Source organism: Egretta garzetta, unplaced genomic scaffold (assembly GCF_000687185.1).
Source record: "Egretta garzetta isolate BGI_Z169 unplaced genomic scaffold, ASM68718v1 scaffold107, whole genome shotgun sequence".
In the NCBI taxonomy this organism is placed as follows: domain Eukaryota; kingdom Metazoa; phylum Chordata; class Aves; order Pelecaniformes; family Ardeidae; genus Egretta; species Egretta garzetta.
The window spans coordinates 2,324,691-2,334,570 of NW_009260399.1; positions in this window are offsets into that span (position 1 = coordinate 2,324,691).

The following is a 9,880-nucleotide window of genomic DNA, read 5'->3' on the forward strand; positions in this document are numbered from 1 at the left end:
TTTCTTAATATTAGCTATTAGGGACCTTTCAAATTCATTAGATTGAACAATGAATCAGTAACCATTTTGCTGTTTTCTTCTAGGAACTGAATCTCAGTCCTATTGAGCCAGTAATATATTTTAGTGCAGCATGTAAATTACCCATCTGGTAGCTGTGTGGTGTTTATATCTTCATCTGCTGGCTTCTAGAGCAGCATGTAGAGTGGATATCAAATTATGGAGTATCCACAGGTTTTCTTTTACAGGGTATCTTCTTTGGATGAGATGATCGTTGAAGGTCCCTTCCAACTGAACTATTCTATTCTATTCCATTCTATTCTATTCTATTCTATTCTATTCTATTTGCAAAGGTGAGCTGCTAACAGCAAGTATCTCATTCTGCACTGCATGCTTCTGGCTCCTATCTCTCTACAGAATATAGCGATTCAGACAAGTTATTTGTCAAGGCTAAGCCAAGTTCTGCATCCAGTCTAAACATTTTATTAAGCTCTTTGTCTGTCCTGTACTTTCCATGTCAGAGAATTGGCTTCAAATTTTAGCACTTTAAAGTTCTTGCACTATAGCTACAGACCATACAGCTTGCGCAGAAGTACATGGGTGTCTATTACTGTCACAGCAGATCTGCTGTTTGATGTGCCATAGTTATTAAGCCGTTCCATCACCTATGTGTAGACTACAGGGGCAGGTTTCAGAGCAAAAGCACAAAACATCCTTGCAAAAATGAGGTCATTTGCTATTAATTAATCCACAGGATTCATAGTTTAAAAAAATAAAAAGAAAATAAAAGCCATTTTCTTAGCAAGCTACTTGCCTAAGAACAAATGTCTCATTAATTTTAAGCACTTCAGACCATATGAACTATTAAAGCCTAATAATTATAATTTTATAAGGAATCTCATTCATCATATACTTATGAAATAAGATGTATTTATTAACCCAATAAGCGCCCTGATTATTTAGATTTCCTTCCTGCTTAGGCTGGAGAACCCTGTAGTTTTCTGGTGTGCAAATTGTTCCTCTCTGTATTATCCAGCACTCCTGATAGAGGTTTTGTTTTCCCCAGCCTCTTGTGTTCTGGTTTGCATCTGGGTGGCCATTTGGGCAAAAGCAGTATTTTGGTATATGGCTTCCCAGTGCTCAACACAATGAGGAGTAGAGGCAAGACATACAAAGTAGTTAACCCGTAATCTAGACTTAAAGAAGCTGGGAAAAAATACAAGGAAGAGGAAGGAGAGTATAAAAGGAAGGACAAAAGGAATAACAAGCATGAATAAATATTCATTCCACTGATTTTCATTTCATAGCTTTTGTTGAGTATTTTGCCTTCATCCTGCTTGGATTCAGCAGAAGAGCTCTATATAGGCAATATTAAGGGAATGCTGTCATATTTTTCATGTGCTAGCATGGTTTATGTGCTCATGTTTCTCACAGTTCGTGGTAAGGGGAAGAAATGCAATCCCAAACTTCATGTGAAATGGGGAAACCATTGAAAGCAGCTCTCTGGCTGACACTAGACTGCAGAAGTTATTTTCTTAACCAAAATGAAGATCTTTAATAAAAGCTCATTATCAGCCTACTAAAGTTTTTTCTGCCAGCGAGGAGTCACAGTTCATCCAAAACTAGCTACAGAGACAGAAGCCCTTACAAAAGAATAAAACTTGAAATCTACTTATTTTCAACACTTATATTCAATTAATATCACTACAGAGCCCAGGATCCTTAGCCCAGCTTTCTTTCCTTCATGCACACCCCCTTCAAACCTCATAGTGCCTTCACTCCCGTTCATGCAGAGGCAGAACCAGATGCCTTCCTCCTACCCCCAGTTTGGGTAACCGGCCTTTTGAGATGAGCACTTCTCCTCTTTCATGCCATTCCTAATAGTGGCTCCAGCCACCAGTTGTTTGGACTCTAATAGTTATTTATAGTAAGGTTATTAGGGCAGCCAAGTGGCATATTCAACCAATGATTTTTTTAAACTTGCGTAAAATGCACTATTTCCAGTTTCTTCCCGTTTGCTGTCATTTACATGGATGTCACGGTGCATTATTTGACCATTGAGATGGACTTTTCTGTGCTTAAGCCCCTCTTGGTTAACTCTCTGAGACCTATAACCTCATAAATGTGATAGTGTTATGTATTTTCCAGTCTACGGTGAATAACTCGGGTGGATGTGTAAGAAACAAACTTTACCTATCATGTCATTAAATCATTTATAGAATCTTATTTGGTGATATTCCCTGAGAGGCAGCTGGCTTGGAGTAATCACAACTTGACTTGATGTTAAGTAAATACATATTCAGATCTGTTGCTAATCAAGAAAAATATACATGTAGTGAAATTCTTTAAGTTGTTTTGATAGAACCTGGTAGCTAGGCTGTGTAAATAATGAAAAGGCCAGCTCCCATCCAGGTATATTAGTTCAAAATGGTAGTCACCCGGGCCAGCAACTGTGCATGTCTCCCTCTGGGCACTTCCCCATCTTCCTTTCTGCTATGTGCTGTTCTTTGGACCCTGAAGGCCTTCCTGGGAACAGAGTATTCCAGTGTCATGTTGTCAGTATCTCAGCATGGAAGTGTCTCAGTTGGCTGCAACATTTTCTGGCCTTTTTTTTTTTTCCTTTTTTTTTTTTTTTAAGAATCTCTCCGCACACCCCCAGTTAGAATTTTCATGGAATTTGGCCATCTAGAGGTATAGAGACTTGTGAATAACCTGTCCCTTTGAGGATGTCCTGGTTTCAGTACTTTCTGCTTCGTATTAGTTCTCTTGTGCCGGAACCTTCTCAGTAATCTTGCAGTCAAGGTGCCCACGAATCTCTGTAGTTATTTCAGGATTAAGGGCAGACTGTCTTCAGCACTTTCATTTCACTTCTTAAAAATAATTTCTGAAGGTATTTGTTCATGATAAGGCTGATGATGCCCCAGGACTGTGCCTTTGAGTGAAAGTATTGCACCGGTGGGCACTGCTCAAAGAAAGGTGGTAGTTTTCTGATACCAGATTCCTGAGGTCATCAAGTACAAATAGGTTATTGCATTCAGCTGGTGCTTCTCTGCATCTGGAGGCTGATCCACAGCCACATCTGTCCAAGCAAAAATTCCCAAACATCTTTTCCACGAGATATGAGGGACTGGGTCCTCTCCTCCAGTTGGGGCAACATTTTAGTCTTACCTTACAGGCTGCTCCCTCCTGAAGTCCTCTTGTCCCTTCTACACTGGGCAACCTTTTAAATCCCAGCCTCTTAAATAGCTGACTCCCGTTCCCTGCACCCATTTATCTTGTTCATTAGGGCCAGTTGCCTTTGGGAGTCTTTAATGGAGTGGGATGATCTGGGAAAGGGGTACTGCAAAATACTTCTGCTCCAAGAAAAGGGAATGTGCAAGTCCCCTTTCGGTGTGAGTTCAGGGGTTTGGGCAGGGGTTAGAGGACAACGAGGCGAGGTTGCGGCCCTTTTCATGTGGAATTATGCAGACCTGGTAAAAGCGTAGCACATTCCGGTGAGTACATTTGTCTTCAACATCCTTTGACAAAAGGAGTAAATTACAAGCTGTTGTGGTACTTCGTGGCTTGAGTCTCCTAGCAACAATGCTTCCTCCAAAGATGACCCTTGTCATTTCGGAGTGCCTGGACCTGGAAATTTTAAACAGCCTCATATGGTTATAAGGAACGTTAAATGAGCCTTTTCTTTATGAAAGCCTCCTTTCCCATTAAGCAGATTTTGTTTCCAAATCTCATGATAGCTTAATGATAAAATATGATAATAGTTGTGCTTATTGTGAACAGAATCACAAAGGAGGTGAGTGGTTTCTTTTTCATAAATGCATCTGAGTTAATGTTTAATAAACCAGATGCCTTTTAAAAACTTGTCTTGTCTGAGGTTGAGAAAAACAGCTCTTATTTACTGAATGAAGGGCTTAAGGCTTTACAACTGATGTCTATTATTATTAGTATACCTGAGACCCTACTGCGTAACTGACTGATAAGTAATTTTACTTGTCTTTCATTTTTCTAAACTTCAAATTTTATTCAGAATCTTTCCCTGCCTCATTTTCTTTTCCCAAAACTCGGGCTATTTCACTTGTGAAATAGAGATTTTTAATGGAAAGACATTTAAGGGGTGCAAAACTGGCTGAAGACTTTAAGAAGCGGATACCAGTTGTGCACCGAGTGGTGCACAGTTGTGTCGTGGGGAACCCTGAGATCCATCGTGGCTGTGATGCCGTTTAGTACTTTTATTGATGGACTGAATGAAGTGCTGCTTACACACCTTGCAGATTCTTTGGATGGCTGGATGAATATTTAAGCTGATCTTGACACGGTAAGGAACTGGATGCAATCTGATGAAGATGCTCTGTGCTCGTTCAGGAATAGCCCCTTATTGTTATATAGCTGGTGAAAATGTCCTCAGGAAAAGGATCCGTCATAGAGAATGGCCCACGCATCAGGCATGAATCAATAATGCCAGTGTGTCGGGAAAAGAACCAAGCGTTTTTCCTGATAAAATGTTGTGTGAAACAAGTAAGTCCTTCTGCTTTGTAGGGCTGTAGTGGGAGTGCTGAATTCAGTTTGGGGCAGCACGACACAGGAAGGATATCAACAAGAGCAAAGATTGTGAAGCTAGAAAACAGGTTCTCTGAAGAAAAGTGAAAAAAAAAAAAAAGATTGCTTACCTCCAGGAAAACTGAGAAGCAACATACTAAAAAATATTTTAATATCTAACTGGAATGCCATTGGAAGTGGCAGCTGTAAGTTGCTCCCCCTCTCCAGAGAGCGTCTCTCTCTCATATATGAAACCAAGAACAAAGGAATTCACTGCAGGAGGAGAAGCTGAGGCTCTGTTTCAAATCTTATATGCGAGGCACAGATTTAGAGTGATCTTTTCTTAATGCTTTAAGAATAAGATGCTACTTTGGGGAACAGCATTAAGAAAAACAAGGCATGCAGATAAACTGGTCACAGTTCTGTGTCATTCAGGTTTCAGATACCTTGATTATCAGAGATAGAAACATATATTTGGCCTTTAACAATATATCGCTTTCTTTCCCCATATATAAAGCCAGAGATGCAGCTGGGTCCAGCGACTGATTACCTGGATAATGAATCTAACGAGCTGCTTAATGGTATATGCAGTCTGCACTGGAGTTATTCGTTGTACTGTATTGGCTCCATACATTGCCAGAATATATATATTGGAATCCTCTTCCACCTGCCATGTCAATAAAATCACATTATTTCCCTCAACATCTAGCAGTGTGCTGGACAAGTCTTAAAGAAATTTGTAAATTGATATTGGGTATGAAGTTAAGGGGTGAGGATGAGGCAGAAAAGGGATCAGGGAAGGTTGTATTCATGTAATATAGTTTTATAGTTACAAGTACAAAACCCCCACATTCTTACCTAGAAAAGGGAAGTGCTAGACTAGAAAAGGGCTTAAATTATATACACTTTCTCACCGGCTCTTGTCAAAGTATTTAAAACAGTTTGATTTGGTCTGTTGGAGGATTTCACAAGAATCTTCTTGAGTAACTGTAGTTCTAGGTAGGGTGAACTTGCAGAGACAAGATTGCCTCTGCATCTCAAGTATGTAAATGCAAGCCCCCCTTTGTGACTCTATGGAACAGCTATTCTTTTTCTTGTATTTGAGATTCCCATGCCTGAGATACAGTGAAAGAAGTAGCTTGCTTTAGTTGTGATAGGCACATAGTATTTGCTTGTTATGCAGTGGAAGTTTCCTTAACTCTCATTAGGGTCAGTGGTGATCTGGAATCCCTTCAGGGTTTGCCTGAAGACCCAACTCACTGCTGTGGTGTTCCTCGGGAATTATTTACAATTCATTCCATGGGGTGGATAGAAAAAGCTGCTCTTCTGAGCTGTAGGCAGCTGTACCTGCCTAAGAGGCCACAAGGGGAGCCAGGCCCTGGTAAACTGAGGCAGGCAACAGTGAACTGGGTCTCCAGAGAAGTTTTTCTTTGGGGCAATCCAGGCCACCAGCAAGGAATAGCCAAAGGTGAACCAGTGCCTATTTAAGTGAGGTGGGTACGGCACAGAGGAAACCTTCCCAGTGTTCTGATCTACTTGAACACATCTGAAATTAAACAGCAACACTAACAATAAAATATCACTAGGTGAGAACCACATACTCATCTGCTATCTTTTTATTAAAACAAAAATCATGGGCCTGCAGCACATTTCTCTTGCCCTGGTGGCATTCCCCCATCCCCTGAAGTAGCATTCATCTGTATTCTTATCAGAGCTATTTCCATGCATCAGTGGCAATGGCAGAGCACACAGCAGCAAATTAATAGAAACTTTTCCATTCACTGCCGGTAAATGCAAAGAAGTCGACCAGTTACCTTCCATTATAATTAAATAGCCATTGTAACACATCTCACCAAATGAAAAATCACAGACTTCTTAGGGAAATACGTGTTACTTTGAAGCCTCTCAGAGTGTACCAAACTGTTAAAGAAGCAACAATATTCTATGGAGGGTATAAAAGGCATACAAAAGATATTTAGGTGCAACAGGATAAATCCATTCAAAACATGAAGACAGATAAAAGCACTTTGTATCATGTACAGGTTACACAAGGCAAGACAAATGAATATTAAAATACAAGTCTGGTCTGTACTCCTTTTTGCTCTATCTCTTGGCTGTAGAAATTATGTCTAGTAGGTCTCTCTCGAAAGAAGTGAATCAGTTTAACTCTCAGTGTCTTTACTGGTGTAAGTCGAAGGCCGCTGGTACATATATGCACTCATGGATGAAATATGACAACTGTGATAAAGTTAAATGCTGTCACTTAAATGTTACAGAAACACAAGCTCTCATAGGAAGTCAGACTGGAAGGGGCCTCCTTGTCAAAACTGGGTCAGCTGGGACGTCAGACGAGGATGATCAGGGACTTACCCAGTTGGGTTTGGAAAACGTCCACAGGACAGGGACTGCCCCCCTGGGCAACCTGTCTCGCTGTTTGACTCTGTTCCCAGTGAAAAAGTTTCTCCTTGGATGCAGTCTGAACCTCTCTGGTTTCAATGTACGCCTGGGCCTGGCCCCTGAGGCCACCCTTAGGACTTAATTCCCATGACAGGTCTCACCTGGGACCCCAGCCACACTGCTGCCCGTGAGTCTGAAAGCCGCATTTAAGCTAAGACCTTAGCACCCAGTCCTGGCTGCTTTGGACATGTGTTGTAGCCTTGTCTCTAGCCTTGTCTCTGGCCCTGTCTCCCTTTGCTCCTGGCTGGATTCCATGGAGGGATCCTGGATCTGGTTCATCACTCGCTGTGGCTGTCAGTGGACCCTGTTGGAAGCACCTGGCTCTGCCTGCTGTGTCCAGAACCTGGCGGGCTGTGCCCATCCATGAGGGCATTGCCTGCACTGGGGCCACCCTGAGTTCCCAGCTCACCAGCCCTTTGGGAGCAGCCAGCCCTTGCTGCTCTCTACCAACCTGTTGTGTCTCATTGCCCAACCATGCACCACTGTGAAGAGCCTCCAGGCTGCTGTTAGGTCCCCAGAGGTTCTCTCTGCTGGGGGCTGAAGAAGACCAGGTCCCTCAGCCTCTTCTCATAGGGCTGGTGCTTCTACTCCATGGCCATCTTGGTGATCCTCCACTGAACTCACTGCAGTTTATGTTTTTTTTGAAAATACTCTTCTAAGAGGACATCTGTAACGGGCAAAGACCATAGCTCTTCTTTTGACTGAGTTCTGAAAGCCTCACGTCCATGGCACTGTCTCCTGTTTCAGATTATTTTCTTCCATTCCCAGATGGTGTTTCACTGATACCACTGGACTTCAGCCTGAGGATGCTTTAGTATCATAACATTTTCATTCATATCAGTCTAACAATTTAGCAGCTAACACACATTTGGCAATTACAGCTAAACTATGAAAGAACAGGGGAGTTTCTCAATGAAATGTAATGGGAGAAAAGTAACTAAGTAAACTACTAAGTAATAAATTGCATTTTAAATATTCATGTGATCATATAGCGTTTCATCACTTCATAGTTTTTGGTTAGTAACATTTTATGTATCCATGACTCTTAGAAAGTCTGATTTTCTTAGCCTCTCTTTTCTAGATACCTCAATAAAACCCAAGCACAAATTTAAGCACAAAAGTAAACAATGAACACGACACTAATAAACTAAAATTCACCTGTAGCCTTTTGAATTAAAACAAATAAAGGAGATATGGCTGGGCAAGGCTGTAAAATCCTGACACAGGTGTTATAGCTGCCTTTATTTAAAGATAAATGCTACTTTCTTCTTGAGTCCAAATTTTGAATCAACAAAGAATTTGGCACTCGTAGTAGAAAGGAAGTGTAGGCAGTTGTGCAAAACACAAGTAAATGCTTCCACGTCTGGAATGACTGTTGCAGATATTTTTATTCTGGACAGGTATTGAGTGTCTGTGCATCATCTGCAGGTAGAATCTCTGCTTAAAAACAATCCATGTATGCAAAAAACCCTGGCAGAACAGCAAGACAATTGGCAAAAATTCTAAGCCCTTGCTACCAAAGTCTCATTCATGCAGTGAAACTTGATGACATCGCATTTCTGGCCTGATTGTTGTGTGGCTTTTAATATCTCATAGCCTTTGGGAGAATCTGATCTCAGTACACAGGTGGGTGGCTGTGACCTAGTGACTTTTGCTTCTTACCCTCTGCTGCCATTCTTCCCCAGACTACGTGGCTGGTCACAATAATCACCCTCAGATATCTTACTCTCTCGCTCCCTGAGAGGCTGTGGAATTGGAAAATCAATTCACTCTCCTGAATCCCTGTTTGGGACCTGTATAAAGCAAAAGCAGTTCTCCTCCAGCATTTGCTGCTGCTAAATTGCTTTTACTTCAAATCCCTCTGGAAGAAAGCTCTGTTTTAAGGTCCTTTCATGAGAAAATTTTCACAGGGGTTTCTATACCTTCTTTATTTCTAGGTAGTGTAAGTCTATTGTCTAATCCCAGCTGTGTTTATGCCTAATCTCCAAATTAAACTATGAGCAGCTAGAATAGCTCAGGACATTATGCATTATAGATGAATATGTGGGTTTCATAGAATCCTAGAATGGTTTGGGTTGGAATGGACCTTCAAGATCATCCAGTTCCAACCCCCCTGCCATGGGCAGACACACCTTCCACTAGACCAGGTTGCTCAAAGCCCCATCCAACCTGGCCTTGAACACTTCCAGGGAGGGGACATCCACAGCTTCTCTGAGCAACATGTTCCACTGCCTCACCACCCTCACAGTGAAGAATTGCTTCCTTATATCTAATCTAAATCTACCCTCTTTCAGTTTAAGGCCATTACCTCTTTTCCTATCAGTACATGCCCTTGTAAAAAGTCCATCTTCAGCTCCCTTGTAGGCCCCCTTCAGGTACTGGGAGGCTGCTCTAAGGTCTCCCCAGAGCCTTCTCTTCTGCAGGCTGAACAACCCCAACTCTCTCAGCCCATCCTCGTACAGGAGGTGCTCCATCCCTCCAATCATCTTCATGGCCCTCCCCTGGACTCGCTCCAATAGGTCCATGTCCTTCTTATGTTGGAGGCCCCAGAGCTGAACACAGTCCTCCAAAGAGAAGAAGAGTCTCATGAGAGCAGAGTAGAGGGGGAGAATCACCTCCCTCGACCTGCTGGTTGTTTCCCGCCAAATGATGCAGCCCTAACAGAAGTAAATAGTTTAGGAACTTAATTACTGCCTGTGCTGGTTTTGGCTGAGATAGAGTTAACTTTCTTCACAGTAGCTGGTATGGGGCTGTGTTTTGGATTTGTGCTGGAAATAGCATTGATAACCCAGGGATGTTTTCGCTCCTGCTGAGCAGGGCTTACACAGAGCCAAGGCCTTTTCTGCTCCTCACCCCACCCCACCAGCCAGGAGGCTGGGGGGGGCACCAG